Source organism: Natator depressus, chromosome 4 (assembly GCF_965152275.1).
Source record: "Natator depressus isolate rNatDep1 chromosome 4, rNatDep2.hap1, whole genome shotgun sequence".
NCBI lineage: Eukaryota > Metazoa > Chordata > Testudines > Cheloniidae > Natator > Natator depressus.
In genome coordinates, this window is record NC_134237.1 from 58,847,635 (window position 1) to 58,872,543 (window position 24,909).

General features: G+C 42.2%; 1 protein-coding gene across 6 annotated transcripts in view; it reads right to left on the reverse strand.

The window, feature by feature from the left end:
* FBXW7 (F-box and WD repeat domain containing 7) overlaps positions 1-24,909 on the reverse strand; it is a 279,362-nt gene that overhangs the window by 217,687 nt on the left and 36,766 nt on the right. For 4 of the 6 annotated variants that reach the window (XM_074950991.1, XM_074950995.1, XM_074950993.1 and 1 more), the window contains exon 2: positions 11,019-11,071. The exons of 1 other annotated variant lie outside the window; for it this stretch is intronic. The gene's annotated coding sequence lies outside the window, so the exon portion shown is untranslated. Of the gene's footprint in view, positions 1-4,598; positions 4,712-11,018; positions 11,072-24,909 lie in introns of those variants that run through there. One more of the 6 variants, XM_074950999.1, reaches the window with a different exon arrangement.

A 24,909-nucleotide genomic window follows, 5' to 3' on the forward strand; every position in this document is an offset into this window, starting at 1 on the left:
CTGGAGATACTCTGCGACCCTCTCCCAAACGTTTCTAAGGATGGTAGCCTAGTTTCTCCCCACGTGACAGGAAACTTGGGATGAGCTCAGCTGGGACCATTGCAGTAAGCAAGCTAGCAGCACAGGAGTCCGGGCTGCTTCGGGATGCCAATAGCAGCTGAATGTTCTGTCCCAGTCACCCTCAGGAGTGAGATATCAGCCAACATCACCACCACGTGTGAAAATACTGTACTATTCACTGGACTTTCATGGAACAAATCACTCCCCTGTCCTCCTTCCCAGTAGGCTAGGCCATATTCACCACAGAATCACAGGACTGGAAGGAACCTCGAGAGATCATCTAGTCCAGTTCCCTGCACTCATGGCAGGACTAAGTATTAAGCATGGTTTGAGCTGTAAAGCCATGTTGTACCAAGAGGCTCCAAAGCAAAAGTGATAATTAGCACTTCTTTTTGAAGGTTTTAATATGAATGATACAAGGGAATTTTGAGACTTACTTCTCCCTTTCTGTTATGTCTGTACATCTAGTGCTGTAATTAACAGTAGCCTCTGGTGCAGTGCCAGTGAGGGATCCTCAATCCACACCTGCTGAACATATGACCTTGATCAGGAGAAGAAAGAAAAGGACTCCGGAAGATACGTTCAGCAACCTCCTCCAATCCTCTACAGCGTTGGACTGTGAAAACAGAGTTTGAAGGACTGTGACCATGGAGCAGGACCCAGAATGGAGGGATCAGTTGTTGCAGCTGACGAAGAAGGACCAAGAGATGCAACAAGAAATGCTGGCTGGGGGATACTAGATGTGGAGGACTCTGTATTACTACAGAAAATTCTTTCCCAGGTATCTGGCTGGTGGGTCTTGCCCACATAGTCAGGGTCTGACTGATCACCATATTTGAGATCAGGAAGGAATTTTCCCCTGGGTCAAATTGGCAGAGACCATAGGAGTGTTGTGCCTTCCTCTGCAGCATGGGGCATGGATCACTTGTAGGTTTAAACTAGTGTAAATAGTGGACTCTCTGTAACTTGAAGTCTTTCAGTCATGATGTGAGGACTTAGTAACTCAGCCAGAGGGTAGGGCTCTATTACAGGAGTGGGCGGGTGATATTCTGTGGCCTGCAATGTGCAGGTGGTCAGACTAGATGATCATGATGGTCCCTTCTGACCTTAAAGTCTATGAGTCTATGACATTGTGGGTCTGCTCTTGCTACAAACAAACTTTGCACTACTGTTGACCTACATGCCCAAAGAGCACTGACTCCAAAGCCATGACAATCCTTGGAAAACTCCATGGTCAGCGGACCCCTCAACACAACAGCTGGCATCATGGTGTGCACTCCTACCCCTACCACTCTATGCTGGTAGTAAACAAGGGGAAATCACAGGATCAGACACAACTTCTTTCATCCCATTTTGGATTTGGGCTTTCAAGTATGGTTTACACTGTTGCTAGACTGTTTTAACTTTTTGGCCCTCTCTTGTTGTTGACTGTTTCTTTGCACATAAAGTTCTATTTTTTGGAAATGCTGCATCTCTATTACTGTACAGCAAACATTACAGAACTTATAGCAGTAGCCCATAAAGAACACACACTCAAATCTTTAGACAAAGCATTACAGACATTGGGGGGGAGGGGCAATGCTGCCCCTTCCCCCCATATTAAAGGAAGTACATCAAGCATTATGGAATTCATAGCAGCATATAATAACCCGCCCACCCCCATTAAACAGATTACACCAAGCATTAGATTTCAAAAGTGTGAGGCAGTAACCCACCCTTGAACATCAGACAACAATAATGTACCTGAGAGTTACAATGTTTATTTAAAGGTCTCCCTCAGCCATATAAGTTTGAAGTGAGTTATTCCAAAAGCCCATGTGTCTGGCAGTTCAAATTCAGCTGAGAGCCAGTCCACCTCCACTCCTCCATCCTGGCAATAGCTTTTCTCCCCTTTGCCTCACAGATACTGTGCAGAACACAACCTGCAGCAATAACGATGGGGATGTCTGCCTAGGCAGCAACCCTTCAATCTACTAAATGCACATTCAACTATCAGTCTGCATCAGCTGAGAGTAGCTGAATCTTTCCTTGGTGCTGTCCAGGTGGTCAGTATATAGTTTTATGAGCCAGGGGAACAATGGCTAAGCTGGGTCCCTCAGACTCACTATTGGTATTTCAACACCCCCAAGGTTTATGTGCCACTTGGGGAAGAATGCCCCTGCTTACTGCTTTTTTTTAGAAGTCCAATGTTCTTAAAGATGAGGCATCATGCACTTCCCCAACCAGCCCACACTGTCGTCAGTGAAGTGTCCCCAGTGATCCACCAGGTCATGCATAACCATGGAAAAGAATCCCTTTCTGCTGATGTACTCGGTGGCAAGTGGGCAGAGGCCGGAATAGGAATATGTCTGCCATCTGTTGCTCCAACGCATTTCAGGAACCCCATTGTTGCGAATATATCCAATATTCTGCAGATTACCAAGAATCACAATTCTACATAGCACGAGATAACTAATAACCCTTACACCCTTTCAAGACAGTGGTCCCCCCCACTGTGGATTTTCCAACTCAAAAATGATTGCCTTCTGAAGGATAGCAATCCAGTGTTGCAAGTTTCCAAAGCAAGACCGCTACCTGCTTCTCTACTGTCAATGCAACTCTCATTTTGGTGTCCCTGCTCTGGATGGCTGGCCCAGCTCAGCACACAGCCCCAGGAATGTGGTCTTTTGCATCCAAAAGTTCTAATGCCATTCCTTGTCATCCCAAACCTGCATTATGACACAAGCCCACCAGGCACTGCTCATTTCTCAGCCCCAGAAGCAGTGATCCTCTGTGTGGAGCTGCTCCATGAACAACAGCAGCAACCTGGCATTTTCAATTGCTGTGTCCATCAGCATGCAGTTACTGTGCTTGAACATTCCCATATCTTCCTCATTGCAATTCTGACTGTGGTAGTACTCCTTCAAGTTCTGCAAATACATGAGAATTGTGTGTTCCGTACTAGCAACGCTCAAGAGAGGTGCACTGAGTTGTTTAGGGTCCATGTTTCTGCCAGAGCAGGGAGGATACAAATTGATTTTTTTTTTAAACTTTAAAAAAAATTAATTTAAACTGTTTGATTTTGGTTTTTAAATTATAAGAAGTTTTTCTTTTTAAAAGTAAACTTGTTTAAAATTAAATCTGAATTTAATACAAAATATGTTAAGGCCTAAACTTATGAGAATTTCTTAAAACATTTAAGAAAGAATTAATATGAATCCATGAGCCTCTATCACAAACTCTGAGTTAAAGTTTGCTTTTCTATATAAAGAAAGAATCAAGGGAGAAACAACTAACTTTTGACATCAAGCTTTACACATGGCACAATAGGTTACGTATTAAGAGCTTGATCCTGTGAGGTACCTGGGGCTGGGCTACTGGGTGCAACAGACTGGCAAAGTCATCACAGGCATTGGGACCTGGCCTCTGACTCCAGGAGACAACATCATGTATCTCATCATGATCATCCACCGATCCCAGCTGGGTGGTCTCATTCTCCATGTAGCTTCTCCCTACATGAACTCCGATTGGTTCAGTTCTCAAATAATGAATCTTTATGACACAACACACCATGTAAACTTACACTCCAGCTGATGGGAAAACAATGAAGATTATCTATCCAAAACATTTAAGGTTGTTTTGTTTAATACAAGAAATGTTATATGATGGCTTGTATGTTTAATTAAATTCCAGTTACCATCCTAATGCATCGATACAAATCATGAGCTACAAGTTAATTATCTAGTTAATAAGCAATACATCATTCATCCTTTCCTAACATACTAAAAAGGTGCAATTAATAAGAATCTGAAAATATTAATCTATATAATTGCTTAAATATAGTTATAGTGTACCCTACTAGGTAGCAAAAGGATGTAACAAATCCAGCGTAAAGGCTCTATTTAGTTATAAATCAACATATTTTAATGGTTCTCAATCAATGAGAATGCATCTTCTTCTTTAGAAAAATAACTCAAGTACAAATGGAAAAGTTGATTAAAATAGATTATTTAAATTGAGGCTTACCACTTGGTGGTTGAAATCATTGCCTTAATTTAAATCAATCCACCCTGTGCCAGAGCGATGGCTAAGACTAAGAGTCATACAAAACAATAAAAGATTTCAAAAACAGGACCACAGTTATGGGATGGAATAGGCACTATGGAATGGAGAAAGAGACATGGTGGGAACTTGACACCTAGCTCCCATAAATCCTGGGGCAGACAAGTGGCAACCCACAAAACACTGCAGAAATGTCCCACAAGACACTGAGCTGGACACTGGCATGGGTAACTGAGATACCTACCTACGGTGAAGTGCATTTTACATTGATGCAACCACTCATTGTGAAGATGCACAGAGCTGATGCAAGCATCCAAGTGCGCACACATGACCTACCAGAGTCAGCGGACATACAGTGACATAACTTATGGCAACTGAACTCTGTAGTGTACTATGACCTTAGAAGAAGTGACTTCAAGTCTTGGTAATGCTTCTGATCCCTAACGTAAGACAACAGATGTGGTTCTCAAATCTGTTAGCCCTTTCCAATGACATACCTTCTGTTTTTTTCCTCTGAGTCTATGTCTGTCAAGCAGATGCTTAAGTGATCTAGACCACTTGAGTTCATTCTTTCCAAAACGTCCTTCTGTTACCCAAAGTTAACAGGAACTAGGGAAAAAGGTGGAGAAGAGGGAGTGAGAGCCTTCTCCCTAAATACAAAATAAATATGCCTGACACGAACCACAGAGTATGTCTACACTGCAATTAAAAAAAAAAAAAAACCACTTACGACGGAGTTCTGAGACTCGCTGCCAACTGACTCGGGCTCATAGGGCTAAAAATAGCAGTCGAGACATTTGGGCTGGAGCCCAAACTCCGAGACCCTCTTCCTTTGCAGGGTTTCAGAGCCCAGGCTCCAACCCAGCCCCAAAACATTTACACTGCTATTTTTAGCCCCACAGTCTGATTCCCATGAGCCCAAACCCATTGCCCAGGCTCTGAGACTCGCTGCTGCAGCTCTTTTTTTTATAGTGCAGATATATCCTCAGGTCCATGTTTGACATGGCACTCACCTTCAGACACTGTGTTTACACTTCAGATAAATAAGCCAATAACTGGAGGGTCGTATGAGACAAAAACTGAACTCACCACCAACAAATAAAATAGAAAAAAGTAGTGGGGCTCGCTCAAGCTCCACTGCCTTAAGAAAAAATGAGATGCCACCCATAGCAGATTACACAGATATTCAAAATATGATCACATGCACTCTGTTGGGCTCCACCACCTGGAGGGGTGGTCTGCTTCACATCACTGGGGTTGAGATACTTCTATCAGCAAAGCCAAATTAAAGCACAGATATATGTTTAGTGTCCCAGCTACCAGAAATATGACAGCATCAGAATCTAAACTTATTTATTTACACTGGGGTAATTACACCATGTAATCTCTGTTTTGCATCAGTGTAGTGTGTACAGTAAGGTGATGCACTGATGTAAGTACATCCATGTAGTTAGTTGTACTGATGCAGATTTCCCTAATCTAGATGAGCTCTAAATCACTGGACATCTAAATTAGCAGATTTTCTAAAGAAAAGTACATTCTCATTGATTTATCTCAATGGGAATTCACACCTATTGATTTAGGCTGGCTCTACACATCACTGCATCTATTACATTCAGTTTATATTTTCAAGATTTTCCTGGCAATCATAAGGATTAGACTGTTTCCATAAAAAGAGGATGCCAACTTGCTCTCTCACATCTCAAGAACTGCTGAATCGCTGATCAGGCCAAATTTCAGACCTCTTACTACTTAATCTTTGAGAGACACAGACACACTGTTTGACTTAGGTCTACTAAGGTGTTCTCTTCACTCCTATCAGATGCAAAGCTGAACACATTACTTTGTTCAGAATACACTATTCCCAAAGATTTATGAAACTTGAGAAGACAGGGACGAAAAAAATTCTCCTTACCAATTCAAGTAATACACTGCCACACTGTTGGCTGGGAGAATCTTCACTGCCTGAACTATACTCAAAGGAATGAATTCTTAGAATACAAGCCTATCACTCTTCGCCAAAAGAGGTGGGTAATTTGAATTCATTGGGTTTTCTTAACCCTAGGTAGAACAGAGGAAAACCCAGTGCAAGGCTGCTAACTGTTTATTCTGTTAGACTTGGTTTATCCCTGATAGCAGGGAGACTGATGTTTTAGATTTGGCTGGAGGACAAAGTCACTAAAAATCAATGCATCTTAGTGCCAGGAGCCAAAGAACCACCAAAACATGAGACAATGAGTCTAACTGAGTGAAGAAACTGAGGCAAGGGCAGCATCTGACACCAGATCAGGTAACAGAGTAGCAGCCGTGTTAGTCTGTATCTGCAAAAAGAAAAGTAGGACTTGTGGCACCTTAGAGACTAACAGATTTATTTGTGCTTAAGCTTTCGTGCTCAAATAAATTTGTCAGTCTCTAAGGTGCCACAAGTCCTCCTTTTCTTTTTGCAGATCAGGTAAGACCCTGTTACAGGTAGATATGGGGATATTTACATATGTGTTCATCCTCATTCCCTCTTCCTCATCGTACTGTAGTTTTATTTAGTTGGTCTTCTTTCCCTGCTGTATCAAATGCTACCTGTGTAAGGTCTTGTCTATACTGTGAAGTTAATTCACAGTAAGGTAAGCATTATTTTAAAGCCAAATAACTATTCTGAATTATCTCCTCATGCAGATGCTCTTATTCTGGAAACTTCCCCTGTAGATAAGCCTTAAAACTACTTTCTGTGTAGTCTTCAGGAAGAAAAAATTATAAAAGTTTTTAAAAGTTTTAATCACTTAAATATAAAACGTTAGTAAAGTAGCCCTCATGTTATTTATTTTCATAAATTCACTTTATGGTACAATCTTACTTCTGCACCCCCTGCAGCTGGCAATAGCAAGTGGAAACTGTCCGCATGGACTCCGGCTGCATTCACTGTGTTAAGTGCAGCTGTATTGAATGGTGGTGGAATTAGTTGGAGCAGCTTTGAAGAGCTGTGATTGTGGTATGAGGAGATCTGGGGGGCTGTGGCACTCTGGGGGTGTATGTGAGCCCCTCTCCCTGAGCCCTGTGTGCTTGTGATCAAAGGAAGGCGGTGCATGTGTATTCAGAGGTTCAATAAGATTCATTTCAGCTCTGTGAGGTGCAGACTGGATCAATAGTGGCATGCACTTTACTGGGGTAACTCTCAAGCATTTGAGACTCTGATGCTATGAACTCAGCTCTGTTTTGATCTTTATCTGTGCACAAAAAATTGCAAACCATGCCATCTCTTAAAAAAAAGAAGCTAGTTTTTCCAGGGAGCAGTACCTTGGGAACTCCTGGTTTGAATGGCTCTCCGACTAAATATGGATCTCCGACTAAACCCAATACCTCCAAGAGAAACACAAAAATTCAAGGCAATATGAGAAAAGGTACGGATTTTAGAGCACTTAGACAAGTCAAGCTCTACACAGAAAGCTGGTCTTACTCTTAACTATGGCAATGTTGGCACAGTGCTACAACAGAGAGAATCTGAACAGGAAACAAAGATGGTCTTACTCCAAGACCGTTCTTAGGAAACCAGGAACGTGGGTAGTTCAAGAGGAAGAGCACTGATGGATTGATTGGAGGGAGGCCACCTTGTAATATCCTTATATTTGTTACAAGTAAGGCAAGTACTCAATATCCCTTCACTTTTGAACACTTACAGTCCCAATATATTATTTACAAAGAATCTTTAAAAATATGTAATTAGGAGTATTTTCTGTATTCTAAACATGACTTACGTACGTTCTAGACCAATCATGGCATGAATAGTATCGGTACACAAGCAGATGAAAAAAAAGTCAAAAGCCATAAGTGACATGGTGATAGAGAAAGAACAGAGTATCTTTTAGGTAAAAGAACAAAGTCATTAGGCAATATTCGATTTCCAAGGTGCCAAGGATTATTAAACTGGGAATTTAGAAAATGCACTGAGTAGTTAACCATGTCCATATTGTGGGTCAAATCTGACCCACAAAGATTTCAGGTTTCCAAACCTATGACCTATACAAGTCTTTATAAGCTCAGTAAAAACTGTTTATTACCAAACTAAATACCACACTATTGTCTGAATACCACACAAAAACAGAAAATGAAATTGACTAAAAAATGAAAGTGACTAGGCTATATTAATTTCTAAACTAGAGAGAACAGAAAAGTATGACACTGAAATGCAAAATTCAGCTGTAATAATGTAATTTTAAAAAGGTACAACTTTTGATACTGAAAATCCTAAATAAAAATAACATTTTTTCCTTATTTGTTAGCATCTAACTTCACAATATTTGTCCAGCAACATTTGGACCAATGGTCCCACCAAAGGAAGAAAGAAAAAGTGTCATTCTAGAAGTCTTTCAGACAGCTTCAGTTCCTTTCAGCAATTTCCCCAGTGTCAGCTCTGGCATTTCTACTGCTTCAAAACCATATTTCAGCCTATTGCTTCCTCTTCTCTGCCAATAATTTGTGTTCCTAGCCATTAATCTTCCCACCCCAACCTTAAGTCTTTACTTACCAACCTACCCTAAAAGGGACTTAAGGCAAAATAATTGTAAAGTGCTTTGGGACTGAATGAAAGATGTTATGTCAGTATTGTTTAATGTCATCCACCCACATGTTCAACCCTTTGGCCAACGCACTGGTTTGTATGGGGAAAAAGGGCAGGGCAGGAATAAAAGTCTTTGTATACAACCAGTCTTCACAACACGACTTAAAAGGAAGAAGGTTGACAATTGCAGATTAGCTTTTTGTTGTGGTGGAATTGGGTTTTTTTGGTTGTTTGTTGTTTTAAGTAAGTATAGCACAGTTTCAGAAGAAATAACTCCCTAAAGGTTTCCAGGAGATACATTTAAAAAAAATTATTTCACCGCCCTCTAACAGATAATATTTTAGTGTGTGTATATATATATATATATATATATATATATATATATATATATATATATATATATATATATATATATATATATATATATATATCAAAATAATGACAATTAAAGATATCATCGTAAGTAATACAGTCTGATATGTAAATATTTTGAATGTAGTAACTAAACTACAGAAATGTCATTTTGGTCTTTCAGATATATTTTTCTTTTTTTGCCTAAGTGTTCTACCAGTCCAGAATCTGGGCTGCTGCTGCTCCTTTTATGGATTTCAAAAAAGAAGGAGAAGGATTTTGTGCTCTCAGCAATCCTGCATTGGCATCTGCCTTCAGACACAAGATTATTAACTTCCTTAGCGAAAAAGCAGAATCATAATTCTGAAAAATAAACAACACATGGGCGAGATCTTGCATTGGAAAGGACTTCTGCACAAATCCAATTTATAAGGTTAAGATATACATTTTCTTTTCTGCTCAGCAAGTTCCATCAATATGGGTATGGGCTATGCCTCACATTACCTTCAAAACCAACAAGATGAGACTGGAAAAGATGAGAAATAGGCTGTGCTGCTTTGGATTATGGCACATAGAAATTTTTATCCGCAGACCATCAACGACGAGTGGAACTAATTACTGAAGACCACATAATATTCTCAAAAATTTCACAGGAGACCCAATTCGCACTCCACCCAGGAGGTAGCCATCCTTGTGGGGGAATCAAAATTAACTCCTAAGGAACAAGGAAGGCTCTTAACAGAAGCTTAAATACAGCAAATAATCACAAAAACCAATCTTTCTGAAATAATTCAAACCATTCTGTATTCTCTTAATTATCTTGTGAAATACATTATTGCTAACAGAGTGTTTATACTGTAGTACACAACTCAAATACCAAATAGCTGCAGGGACAGAAAACTAAAATAAAATTAAACTTGGAGGCAAACAGGCATGACTTGGAGGCAGAAATGGACATACCAAAAAAAGGATACCCAAAGCAGGCTAGAACTGGGCAAAACAAAGAGCAAGAGCAGCAGCTGAAGAGGCACAGGTCCTACAAGAGTTTTTTCATAGGCCATAAGGAAGGAACTAATCAGAGGGAGGGCAATAGAGTTCTGGTTGTCTCATGAGCCTCAGTAAGGGGCAAAATGTGTGGTACTCATGACCCAGCCCACAAATACCACTTTTAGAAAAGACCAAAAATTTCAGCACTTGTGGCGTTTCACCTGTCTTGCGCTAAGCAGCATAAACTCAGTGAGAATCCTTCACAGATTATAATTTTAGGGAAGATTTTTCTCCCTAGTTTACCATAGGAGGTTTTGAATGAGTAGATTTTAGTGACATTCCGTCTGCCTAGGTGCTGTACAGGGCTCACATATGATGTCACAGCACATATAATGCCATCTAGATTTTGGTCAGAAGGGTAACTAAATTATTCCTTTCCCAAACTGTAACAAAACTTCCACAACTAACAGAAAAACCACAAGTACACGTGATGTATGGACACCCATGAAAAATACGTAGTTGTCTTCTGCACTTCTTACATAAATCACTCAAAACCAAAAGGAGTTATTCTCAAATAGGGAGTGACAAGGTCAACTTCTATGTTCAAGAGTTGTGGGACACCCAGCTGTGCACAAACTAATCTATTTACTAGCTTCAGAGTACTAATATTCAACCAGATATCTACTAATAAAATCCCCATCACATTAGTTCTTGCCTCTGAGATGGAACTACATTCTATGTAAGTCTTTGCAACTAACCGCTATATCAGCATAAATCCTAGAGCACATACCGTGACAAGAGTAACTACTACTGCTAAAACAAGGACTTTGTGCAGTGAAATGATGGTCTTCTTACTTAGTGAGTTCTTCATGTAAGTACAGACACAGAACAAAAATGTAAGATTGTAGAAAACATTTTAAATGAGCTCCTTCATCAAAATATTTTTCATCTAACCAAAAAAACAGGTATTGGGAACCCCCATACTGTTTTATGAACAAGGAGAGGACAAAGAAAGCTAACAGTTACTCACCAGATTTCTTTAGATAATCTTCTCACAGTCTTTCTGGCAGTCTAATATTATGCCTGTATAATAATAAGAGTATTTTTTAAAACCCATATAAACAGCAAATAATCCTACATTAACTATACAATCCTTAATTAATTTGCATTTAAACAAACCGTCTTCCTTGTTCTTAGGACAAGGCTCAAAATGAAGATAGTAAAATCATACATTAAGAAAGTTTTATCATTATATGAAGAATACCAGAGATGCTTAAGAATAATTGTAACATTAGGGTGCGGGCAAACACAGCTTATCACAACTATAAGAACTACCACAAGAAAGATAGGATATCATTGCCTCCAGAAGCTGCAAGCTGATGACTCCTTAGAAATGCTTTTGTATATCAAAAAGAGCAACATCAATGATTATTATTTGTATTCCTATAGCTCCTAGGAGGCCTAGTCATGAAGGAGGAATACACTGTGTTGGGCACTGTACAAAATACAGAACAAAAAGATGGTTCCTGCCCTTAAGGGCTTACAATCTAAGTATAAAACAGGTGCAGACAGACAGACAGACAGACGGTAGTATACAAGGAAACAGTGACCACACTGGGCAGCAGGATAGGCTGTTGTTTCAGCATACCAGCAGCTTATCAGTTGTTAAGTTTTATGTAAACGTGATGGAAAAGGAGAGTTTTAACGAAGGATTTGAAGGAAGATAATGAGGTAGTTTTACAAATCTTCATGGGTAGTTCCTCCCAAGAGCGAAGGATAGCATGGGCAAAGCACAAAGGTGCTCACGTGAAAATTTAACAAGTGGACGAGGGAGGCTGTCATCCACTATCATCTCTCTGTCATCATGTGACTATGGGAGGCAGGAGTCAACATCTCAATTGCAAATGAGAGATGACAGGTTGGGTGGGGACAGGTTGTGAATGGGCTTGAAAACAAAAGGTAAGTAGTTTATATTTGATGTGATAGAGAAGAGGTAGCCAGTGGAGGGATGCAAAGAGAAGAGTGACATGGTCAAAATGATGTGCTCGGAAAATGATCTTTGCAGTAGCATTCTAAATGGATAGGAGTAGGGTAAGATTGCATTTATCAAATGTAGCAAAACAAGAATCTTGCAGTAATCAAGTTTTAGGTGTCTGGATGAATATGAAAGGCCATTTTTAGAGACATTAAGCAGAAAGAATCAGCAAGACGAATGCTTTGTCTACACTATGCATCTTTTAGTGATACAGCTGTGCCGCTACAGCCGTGCCGCTAAAAGGCACGCAGTGTAGCTGCTGTTTGTTGGCAGGAAAGAGCTCTCCCGACGACAAAAAACTTCTACTCCCAATGAGTGGCAGCAGTTTTGTCGACAAAGCATTGTTCACACCAGCTCTTTTCATCGGTAAAACTTTTGTCGTTTGGGGGGAGGGTGTTTTTAACTCCCCTGAACGACAAAAGTTTTGCTGACGAAGTTCCAGTGTAGACAAAGCCTTAGAGACAGCCTGGATGTGAGAATCTAGAGAGGTCTGAGTTGAAGATGACACTCAGGTTAATGGCATGAGTGATAGGAAAGATGGTGGTGTTGTCCACAGTGACTGAGAAAGGAGGTAGCGGGGATTTTTTTTTTTTCTGAAGGGGGGTGAAAACAGAAGATTAAGAGCTCTGTTTTAATCATATTTAACTTGAGCTGATGCCTAGACATCTATGAGGAGATGACTTTCGTTTGGACAGAAAGAGACAGATCTGGAGACGAGAGTTCTGTAAGTCATCAGCTTAGAGATAGTAGTTGAATTTGTGTTTGTGGGTGAAATTACTCACAGATGAATGCTAGCATTTCTCCACAGTATTCTTGGTGGCATTCAACCTTGAATACTGACAACTTGGTTAACTCCCAAGTCTAATGAGTTTCAGGACAGAGACGGGCATGAAAAAAGAAGTCAAAAAGAATCAAGCAAATCAACTACTTGAGTACAAACCTGAACAAAAAATTCAAACACTAACAATTAACCCTACAACAAATTGATCATAGCAAACGAGAAGTAGGCATCTGTTTAATTAAGCATGGCAGGTTGCTCAGTGCAGATGAACAATTTCAGCCTTGGTTTCACGGCTCAATATATGGTGGTGGCATCAACATCTATAAAATGTCCAATATTTCCCATTATAAAACCCTATTTTCATTTGCTTACAAGTTGGACAAACTTCGACCATTTGGGCTGAAATTTGCCATGATGGGTGTTTGTCTTATGCTGAACTTTTAAGTTTTAGCATAAAAAAACAGGTCTGCAAGTTCAGAGAAAGGGGGAAGCAAAAACAACAACAAAGCCATTTGTACAATGATAAAATCATACAAGTGTTCTATTGAGAAACTCTAGTGCCTCCATGCTCTGGAGCAGGGGCTTGAAGTTTGGTAAAGGGATCACCTGGAGCTAAAGAGGTGCCTTTGGCCATCCCTGTAAAAGTCCACCCAAACTCGGCAGATTTATAAGCCTCTGGGGGAAAAATAAAAATCACCATTCATACATGTGCTGTAGAGAGTATGTTCTTAGAGTATGCTGGCTTAATTCTCAGAAAATTTCATTCACAATGAGCATGTCCATTTCAGACACAGCTCCTACATGCCAAACTCACTTCATGTGGCAGCCCACAGCATCAGGGGCTTAGTAGGGCTTGACCTGAAATTGCTTCTCCTGGCTGCCAGACACTGCTGTGGCACTGAGTAGCAGAACAGAGAACAAGGAGACTGATATAAATCTGCAGAACTGCCTTGAAAAGCCATGTCAATTGAAATCTCTCAGGAGGGCAATCTTATCAATCTACACTACAAAGGAGATCACACACACATCTCAGTTCCTTCTTTATAACATCTGAACTCTGTGGTTTGGGAGAATTCAGAGTTAGGTGGGAAGGTGGACTGATGGTATGAATTCACAAAAAATCTCTCCTGAAAAACAATTACCAATAAATAATCTCTTTCTGCTTTGAGAGCCTCTGTGCATTTCCATCTGTAGGAACTCCTTGCCAGAGGATGTTGTGAAGGCCAAGATTATACCAGGGTTCAAAAAAGAACTAGATAAATTCATGGAGGATAGCTCCATCAATGGCTATTAGCCAGGATGGGCAGAGATGGTGTCCCTAGCCTGTTTGCCAGAAGCTGGGAATAGGAGACAAGGAATGGATCACCTGATGATTACCTGTTCTGTTCATTCCTCTGGGGCACTTGGCATTGGCCACTGTCAGAAGACAGGATACTGGGCTAGATGGACATTTGGTCTGTACCAGTATGACCGTTCTTATGTTTAAAGCTAAGTATCCTGTTGACAGCAAAAGCAAAAGATCTTCTCACGTTATCTGGAAGAAAAAGTTAAAGGGGTGTAAAAAGGTGTATTTCTTCACACAACTCCTCCCAACTCTCTCCCCAATGCACAAAAAACACTGTTGTCATCTTCCTCTTCTTATCCAGCCCCAGCTTCAGGGTCTTCCACTAGACTGCTGCTGGTGTCCTGTATTACATACAGGGTGAGCTCCTGAGGAAGCCAGTGTCTATTTATTCAGATGAATGAAAGCCTTTCCACCTTCCCTGTGAAGACACGTGTATCTGTTGGAGACTGTGGCGCTGCTGTGCTAAAAAGGCACTCTGAGTACATACTTGATGGTGAGGAGGAGAGGTAGGTGATAGCCAACTGATGCAATGAGGAGGATCTGACTCAGTGGGTACCAGCATCCGTTCTTGTAGGTGTCCCTCTACTATCCTGTCCGCTGCAGCAGCAGCACACTCCTCCTCAAGGTGTGAAGAGGCAACGCAGACAAGTCCAAAGCCCTGCAGGCTATGCCAAAGGACCTTTTGCTCTCCCTGTCAGCATACATGATGGTAGTCCCCTCCTGCTGCAGCATCTGTGGTAGTGATGCCTCCTCGCAGTAATTACGTCTTGAACATCCCTGGGCAATGATTTCAGCCACTATGTCTATCTGTTTTTCCAGTGGACCATGTTTACCTCCCTGTTCCTGGCTAGAAGGAAGGAAGCCATGACAGGTTCATATCAAGTAGTGCTCCTTCTCCCTGCTGTCTCTGAAATGGAAATTTCTCAGAAGACCAGACAGCATGACTCCCACTACGGATTCCCCACTGCTGTCATTCTGTTCCTTGAAGAGGCTCTCTATTTGCACCAGTCCTCTCTCTGGCAGAGCAGTAAGGGAATTACCTGGCTGAGTCTCACATCATCCTCTCTGATTAGCTGGGAGGTCTCAAAGTACACAGAGCAGCATTTTCATCAGCGAATACAATTTGGAGGCGATGTCTGTGCTTGCCTAGGCCCACAAACATAGAACACTGCCAATGCCTCTCTCTGCTCACAATCATTCCATCATGTAAAAGGTGGAGTGCACCTGTACACAATCTCCAAAATTATTATTTTAATGATCTAAAGTTATTTGTAGCAGGCAAAAATGTTTACTGTGAAGAAATTTAGACAACTGAAGTCTCATGTCAGTGCATCAGAGGCTAATTTCAGATATAGCTATGACAAATGTTAAGTGTAAATGATTTCTATAAGTGTGCCAATCTATGAGTTAAACACCTACCTAGGTGACTGAAACCATTAAATTAATTACATAATTGTTACTTCATTTATAGTAAAAAGGGCATCATTTTAATAATTACCAGTACATCTTTAAGTTTCTTGCCTCCAGTTTTTCAACGATTTATCCTTAAGACTGCTTAGCCTTGATTGTCGGATGATAGCTGTAGATTTACATTATGAATTTCATGGAAGTTATTCACTACTTGTTTTGTTTTTAACTTCACACCATCTTGAGCGATTAACTGAGAACAGAGGCCATTTCTCAATGATTTATAACTACTGATTAATTTCACAACTGTTTTCCTCTCCGAGTATCATTCAAAATGTGTTGCTTTTACCTCCTTCGTTTTCATCCAGTACAATTTAATACCTACCTTGTTATTTTTCCATATATTTAAAACTAATAATATTTGTCTTTGGCCTTTAAAATCCATAAAGAATCCACTGTTCTTACTTCTGAGACCAAGTTTGAGTTCAGCTTGTGATCTTAGGCAGAATAAGTTTTGTGGTCTTGCTTCATTCCCTTGTGGAAGCAGCCCACATTTCAAAACCACCAGCTCCAATTAGACACAAGCTGTCTGTCTTAAAAGAGGAAAAGAATGACTGAGGAAGCATGGAGAATTAATTACTTCTTAGCGTTACAGAAGTGGAGAGTCAGTATTTAGGTCATTAAAAAGTTCTGCCTTCCTATATTTTCTCAGTCTTAAACCCCCTTCACACACATTTTTACATACTATGAAATTTAAGTTCTGTCTGAAGATATATTACAGCAGTGGCTACACTGGAAATGGATAATAAAGTACAGAAAAGATGTGCAATACACCAGGTTTCCCTCTCAGTTCAGAAAGGTGGCAAAACCATACAGTTGTCCTAACAACTCACCAGTCATCTTGTAAGCAAGCCTCCCACATTTTTCCCACAAAGCCATCTTCTTTAGAAAACTTAAAATTAAAGTATTGCAAATTCCAAAAAAATAATTACTATAAAAATTTCTTCCTTTTTGGGCATACGCAACCACTTGTCAGGCAAGTTCATAGCTTTTTTTAAACTCTTTGGAAACATTATATGCAGGTAATAAAATACCAGAATTTCAGTGTAAATACAGCTGACAGACTTTATGTAAACTATGGAACACAGAGATTTGACACCACAACCATCATTTTGGTATATATGAAGGAAGCCGTGGTAATGCTCTGTACTGAATATCGTACAAGAGAAAAGATTTGTACTCTAAACATGGAAATATGCATCCTTCAAAAGCAAACTAAACGCATTCTTCACTGCCCAAAAGTTCGCAATAGGATGAGATTATTAAACCCTATACTTGGATTACTTCCATTTAAAATTGAAGAGGGAAGAATGACTAGAGAGCACCTTGGCAACCAAAAGGTCCCTGCTCCTTCATCTTCCACAATGCCTCTGTACTGCTCCCCACTCTCTAGTGAGTGGGGTGTAATTGAAAAAGAGCATCTGAAAAGCCAAGAATGTGTAACATTTAAAAATTAAAACATGAGGTTTACCATCTTTAACCAGATATCATAGATATTACAATGATCAGCTTTATGTAAAAAGCTGCAAGACAGAAAACATTATGAAAGCATAGCAACTGGTTTACAAAATGTTTTTACAGTGGACTCTCACACCACAAGTGACAGCTTCTGCACAACACAGCCCCCTCTAGTATTAGGCCTTGTCTACACTACAAAATTAGATCAAATTTATAGAAGTCGGTTTTGTAGAAAGCATTTTTATACAGTCGATTGTGTGTCCCCCCCACACAAATGCTCTAAGTGCATGTAGTCGGCAGAGTGCATCCACAGTACCGAGGCGACCGTCAACTTCCGGAGCGTTGCACGGTGGGTAGCTATCCCACAGTTCCTGCAGTCTCCGCCACACATTTGAATTCTGGGTAGAAATCCCAATGCCTGATGGGGCTAAAACATTGTCGCGGGTGGTTCTGGGTACATATCGTCAGGCCCCCCTTCCCTCCCTTCCTCCGTGAAAGCAACGGCAGACAATAGTTTCGTGCCTTTTTTCCTGGGTTACCCGTGCAGACGCCTTACCACGGCAAGCGTGGAGCCCGCTCAGCTAAACGTCACCGTATGTCTCCTGGGTGCTGGCAGACGCGGTACTGCATTGCTACACAGCAGCAGCTTATTGCCTTTTGGCAGCAGACAGTGTAGTATCGACGTAGTCCAGGGTACTCTTTTAACCAATCTCAATGAGGTCAGGGGCGCCTGGGCAAACATGGGGAATGTCTCAGCCAGATCATTTCCCTTTTAAGTTTCGTCTCATGGCGATTCAGTCCTACTGGCAGTCCTAGTCCTAGTCTTTTAATCAGCAGCCAGGAAAAGACGAAGGCCAGCAGTCATACTGCACTGTCTTCTGCCGAGCACCCAGGAGATGATGATGGCTAGTGGTCGTACTGCACAGTCTGCTGCCAGCAAGATGTATAAAGATAGATGAAGTGGATCAAACAAGAAATAGACCAGATTTGTTTTGTATTCATTTTCTCCTCCCTCCCTCCATGAAATCAACGGCCTGCTAAACCCAGTTCTGAGTTCTATCCTTGAGGGGGCCATTCTGTTTCTCGCAAAGCCACCCCCTTTGTTGATTTTAATTCCCTGTAAGCCATGTTGTCGGTCGCCCCTCCCTTCGTCAGAGCAACGGCAAACAATCGTTTCGCGCTCTTTTCCCTGGATTGCCCGAGCAGGAGCAGACACCATAGCAAAGCAAGCATGGAGCCCGTTCAGCTCACTGCAGCAGTTATGACCCTTGTAAACACCTCGCGCATTATCGTGCAGTTTATGCAGAACCAGCACCTGAAAAAACAGGCAAGGAGGCAACGGAAGCACAGTGATGAGGACATGAACACACTTTTCTCTAAAACCACGTTCCCCCTGCAATTTGGAGATCATGGTGTTAATGGGGCAGGCTCATGCCGTGGAATGCCGATTCTGGGCCCGGGAAACAAGCACAGACTGGTGGGACCGCATAGTACTGAGGATCTGTGATGATTCCCAGTGGCTCCGAAACTTTCGCATGCGTAAGGGCACTTTCATGGAACTTTGTGACTTGCTTTCCCCTGCCCTGAAGCGCAAAAATACCAAGATGAGAGCAGCCCCCACAGTTCACAAGCGAGTGTCAATAGCCCTGTGGAAGCTTGCAACGCCAGACAGCTACCGGTCAGTCGGAAATCAATTTGGAGTAGGCAAATCTACTGTGGGGGTTCCTGTGATGCAAGTAGCCAACGCAATCATTGAGCTGCTGCTATCAAAGGTAGTGACTCTGGGAAATGTGCAGGTCATACTAGATGGCTTTGCTGCAATGAGATTCCCTAACTGTGGTGGGGCTATAGACAGAATGCATATCCCTATCTTGGGACTGGACCACCAGGGCAGCCAGTACATAAACCGCAAGGGGTACTTTTCAATGGTGCTGCAAGCACTGGTGGATTACAAGGGACGTTTCACCAACATCACAGTGAGATGGCCGGGAAAGGTTCATGACGCTCACGTCTTCAGGAACTCTGGTCTGTTTAAATAGCTGCAGGAAGGGATTTACTTCCCAGACCAGAAAATAACCGTTGGGGATGTTGATATGCCTATAGTTATCCTTGGGGACCCAGACTACCCCTTAATGCCACGCCTCATGAAGCCATACACAGGCACCCGGGACAGTAGTAAGGAGCTGTTCAGCTAAAGGCTGAGCAAGTGCAGAATGGTAGTAGAGTGTGCATTTGGACTTTTAAAGGGTCACTAGCGCAGTTAACTGACTCGCTCAGACCTCAGCGAAACCAATATTCCCATTCTTATTACTGCTTGCTGTGTGCTCCACAATCTCTGTGAGAGTAAGGGGGAGATGTTTATGGCAGGGTGGGAGGTTGATGCAAACCACATGGCTGCTGAATACGCACAGCCAGACACCAGGGCGGTTAGAAGAGCACAGCAGGAAGCGCTGGACCTCAGAGAAGCTTTGAAAACCAGTTTCATGAGTGGCCAGGGTACTGTGTGACACTTCTGTTTGTTTCTTCTTGATGAAAACCCGCCCTCTTGGTTGCCTCTAAATTCCCTGTAAGCCACCCGCCCTCCCGCCTTCGATCACAGTTTGCTTGCAAAGGAAATAAAGTCACTATCGTTCAAAAAACATGTATTCTTTATTAATTGATTATAAAAATAGGGAGGTAACTCACAAGGTAGCCCGGGTGGGGTGTGGGAGGAGGATAGGAGGGAAGGAAAAGGCCACTTTAAAACTTGTTGAATGACAGCCTTCTGTTGCTTGGACTGTCCACTGGGGTGGAGTGGTTGGGTGCTTGGAGCCTCCCCCCCCCCCCGCATTCTTAGGCTTCTGGGTGAGGAGGCTATGGAACTTGGGGAGGAGGGAGGACGGTTAAGCAGGGGCTGCAGTGGCAGTCTGTGATCCTGCTGCCGTTCATGCACCTCCACCAGACGCCGGAGCACGTCCGTTTGATCCCGCAGTAGCCCCAGCGTTGCCTCATGCCTCCTCTGATCTTCCTGCCGCCACCTCTCCTCACGTTCATCGGCCACTGTCCTGTACTCTGCTATTGTGTCCCTCCACACAGCTCTGTTAGCGCCGGACGACTGCATGAGCTCAGAGAACATTTCATCGCGTGTGCGCTTTTTTCGCTGCCTTATCTGAGATAGCCTTTGGGATGGAGGAGGGAGGCTTGAAACATTTGCAGCTGCTGGAGGAAAAAAAGGGAGTGAAGTATTTAAAAAAGATACATTTGACAGAACAATGGCTATACTCTTTCACAGCAAACAACAATACTCACATTACATAGCACATGTGATTTTGGTACAAGGTCGCATTTTGCATCTTATATTGAGTGCCTGCGGCTTTGGTGTTAAAGATCACACATGCAGGGCCGAGCAACAGAATTTGGCTTGCAGGCGGCCATGGTAAGCCATAGTCTTTCGGCTTCTGCAACCTTCATAACAGCAGCCTCCTCCTTTTCCGTACCAACCAAAGCCCACTGAGTTGGACATTTAGTGCTGCAGTTTTCCTGTTAACGTGCAGCAGCAGAAACCAAACTAATCCCCTCCCCGCATCCAATTCTCTAGGATGATCACTTTTCCCCTCCTCACACCGCCTGGCTGGTATCAGGGAAGATCCCTGCTAGCCAAACGCGAACAGCTCAGCGCCAATGCCTCCCCACCCTGGCTAACTGCAGGGAGGATTTATTTTCAGCCACAGGCAAACAGCCCAGTAGGAATGGCCACCTCTGAATGTCCCCTTAATTAAATTCCCCTATTTCAACCAGGTGACCACGAATGATATCACTCTCCTGAGGATAACACAGAGAGATAAAGAACAGATGTTGCTTGAATGCCAGTAAACACCGGGACCATATGCTGCCAGGCTTTGTCATGCAATGATACCAGATTACTTGCTACTAGCATGGCGTGGTAAAGTGTCCTACCATGGAGGACAGAATAAGGCTGCTCTCGCCAGAAACCTTCTGCAAAGGCTTTTAGAGTACCTCCAGGAGAGCTTCATGGAGATGTCACTGGAGGATTTCCGCTCCATCTCCAGACACGTTAACAGACTTTTCCAGTAGCAGTACTGGCCACAAATGCATCCCAAGTCCTCAGGGCTACTTAATCATTAAAAAACGCTTGCTTTTATAATATTATATATTATATTTTATATTGTATTATGTATTATATTTTAAAAGGTACACTCACCAGAGGTCCCTTCTCCGTCTTAGCTGGGTTGGGAGGGTATTTCAGTCAGGGTGATAAAAAGATCCTGGCTGTCGGGGAGAACGGTGTGCTGTGTGCTCTCCCCAAGCTCGTCCTCCTCCTCATCATCTTCCCCATCTACAAATCCTCAGGCATGGCGGAGAGTACCCCATCATCGGAGTCCACGGACAGGAGTGGGGTAGTGGTGGCGGCCCCCCCTAGAATTGCATGCAGCTCAGCATAGAAGCGGCATGTCTGGGGCTCTGTTCCTGAGCGTCCGTTTGATTCTTTGGTTTTCTGGTACGCTTGTCTGAGCTCCTTAAGTTTCACGCGGCACTTTGATGTGTCCCCGATATAGCCTCTGCATGGCCTCTGAGATTTTTTGAAATGTTTTGGCATTTCGTCTTTTGGAACGTAGTTCTAATAGCACGGATTCCTCTCCCCATACAGCGATCAGGTCCAGTACCTCCCGTTCGGTCCATGCTGGAGCTCTTTTTCGATTCTGGAACTGCATGGTTACCTGTGTTGATGAGCTCGCCTGGCCAAACAGGAAATGAGATTCAAAAGTTCCCGGGGCTTTTCCTGTACACCTGGCCAGTGCATCCGAGTTCAGAGTGCTGTCCAGAGCGGTCACAATGGTGCACTGTGGGATAGCTCCCGGAGGCCAATACCTTCAAACTGCGTCCACACTAACCCTAATTCGAAACGGCGATGTCGATTTCAGCGCTAATCCCCTCGTTGGGGAGGAGTACAGAAATCGGTTTTAAGAGCCCTTTATGTCGAAAAAATGGCTTCGTTGTGTGGACGGGTGCAGGGTTAATTCGGATTTAACGCTGCTAAATCCGACAAACTCGTAGTGTAGACCAGGCCTTAGACACAGAAGTACAGCTGCAATTAGGAACTTTAAATATGTCACAGTTCATTTGTGGCAACAAGCAGATTTTAGGCTGAAAATTTTTTGTGAGTTGAAGAAAATGGATGAAAATTTCCCTTACAGTCTATGATGCAAAGAACTTGACTTATACTCACTTACTGAGCAAAATTCATTTTAAAGCTTCTGTGAAGCATTCTGGTAACTGAAACCTATTAAAAATAGGACCTAGTCCCCCAGACACAAAATTATACCAACTATATATTTTTGAGCCAGATAGATTGTGAGAGAAAAATGGTGACACAAGATATTCTAACCACCTTGTCTCAACAGTACACAAGGAAAAGAGTTAGATGTCTGAGGTAACTGGTATAAGAGAGAAACTGTTTTTTATACTTCCTGTCAAGATGACCCAGGAATGAGTTGTCAGTTGTGAACCAAACCCTTTGATCTTTAAAGGAACCAAACATTCTCAGAGCCATATACAAGGTAATTGGGGTTTTTGTTTTGTTTTGGGGAAGGGGGAATATTACTCTGCAGGTTTAGTGGCATTTTGGATTAAAGTACATTTGCTCAATTTACAACTAAAATGTTTATTTCTTTAGCTACCATTTCTAGAAGTAGCTCCTAAAATATGAAAGTCACAATAGACTTTCCTATTTGCACACCACTACCCATAATAAAAATTCTGAAAGCCAATTAGCCCCTCAGTAACACCTGTACAGCCCCATTGCTTTTATATGACGCCTTCAAGGACACCCATCTGTGCAACCCCACTGCATTCCATAGCATTGCATAGGTTTAACTGATTGAAACCTAGGGCTCGTCTTCCCTATTGTGCTAAATCGGCACCACTGCATCGAAGCAGCAGCTAGCACATCTGGTGAAGATGTATTACATCGACAGAAGAGTGCTCTCCTGTCAATGTAATTACTCCACCTCAATGAGAGACGGAAGCTATGTCAGCAGGAGAGTGTCTCCCACTGATATAGAGCAGTACAGACACAGTTTTAAGTCGATGTAAGTTATGTCCCTCAGGGTGATGGTTTTTTCACGCCCCTGCGTGACATAACTTGCATCAACTTAAGCAGTAGCGTAGTCAAGGCCTTAGCAAATACTTCTGCTCATTATGGACAAGAATAAACAGACTCTAGTTCATTCTTTTGTAGATTCTGCAGTAGCAACAGGAGCAAGGGCTTATGTCACAAAAGCAAAAAGATAGAACTCAAGTCACATGGGGGTGTTTTAAACTGACATTTTTATGATGAAGCCAAATTTTAATCCATGGTCTTTGAGAAGGAGGGTGTCTGTGAAGGTGTTTGAGTATTTTGATTGCTATCAACCTGGACTGAAGACACAAAATGACCAGGACTTGGGGAAAAGGGCTATATTCAGTTTGTCCTCAGATTTTTTGGAAGGGGAGGAGATTAAAGTCCTATGGGATTTAAAAAGTGTAGCAATTGAAGTGGCTGATAGACTATGGTATAAGGAAGACTTACTAAGAGAGCACTGTGTGTGAGGTTTGTGGGAACTTAAGCAATTACATAGATGGTTTTCCTCATTTAGTCAGTTTTAGGGTGTGCAAGAGAAAGTCAAGCAACACTGCACAAGTCTAATAATATGATAACCCAGAAATGTAGATGTTTCCCATGTGCGCGCACACATTTCTAAGGGGAAGGAAGACAAGATTGTGTGGCATGAGTTTGAGCTTCCTGATCAGAGGTATGGACAAAGATAAAAGAACAAGAACAGTCCATTTGTTAGGCAGATGAAAACTGTACAGCCTTTAACACTAGTTACTCTGGTCCCTTCAAGAGTTTGTTCTTGGACTGTGGCTCAAATTACTACTATTTATGACTGGACTGGAGGATTTTCTCACTGGAATGACCAATTGCTCAGAATTTCATGACTACTACTATGATAATCATGCAGTTATCCCAAGTGGTTCCAACTCAATGTATACAGCAGATTACACCCTGGATCTTGTTTTTGGTTTGGAAATAGGATAGTCAGTACTTGTCAACACCACTGCCTTGTGCTCTTTGAGGTTGGGACGCAAGACTTTACTTGTCTCCCCTCAGACTAATGGAACTAGTTTGGTTTCCAAGGCTCTGAAGAAGATTATTACGTAGGCCACAGCCTATTATTAATGGGTAAGGCTATAATTTTTGCCAAGGATGTCGCAGAAGTCACAGAATCCGTGACCTCCAGCAACCTCCACCACAGCTTGGAGCTGCAGGGTGGTAGGGGGACCCCTGGAGCTCTGATGGGGACCCTGCCGCTGCGGGGCGTTGTGGGGACCCCACAGCTGAGCTCCCCATTTTGTCATGGATTTTTTTCATAAAAGTCAGCGACAGGTCACAGGTTTCCATTAATTTTTCTTTATTGCCCGTGACCTGCCCCTGACTTTTACTAAAAATATCCATGACAAAATGTTAGCCTTATTAATGAGCTGGTTTGCCAAAAAAAATTTAAACCATGACTGTCAGTGCAGTGACTCCCAAGAATCTTCTTCCCTGGCTTCTTCCACTGAAATCATCTTGGCATATGGACTGGCTGCAAGATGGAACATGATGGAAGATTGTAGGATGTGAAAGTGCCAAACTGACAATAGGATCAGCCCCTCCGTCTCAATTATTAATCCAAGATTTGCACTGCAAGCAAAGAATATATTCTTTGTTTCCACCAGAGGAATGCTGATATAGGAAAAGTCTTTCTTGATGGAGCTGTTTGGGATGGACAACAACTTAATGAATTTTCACCCTC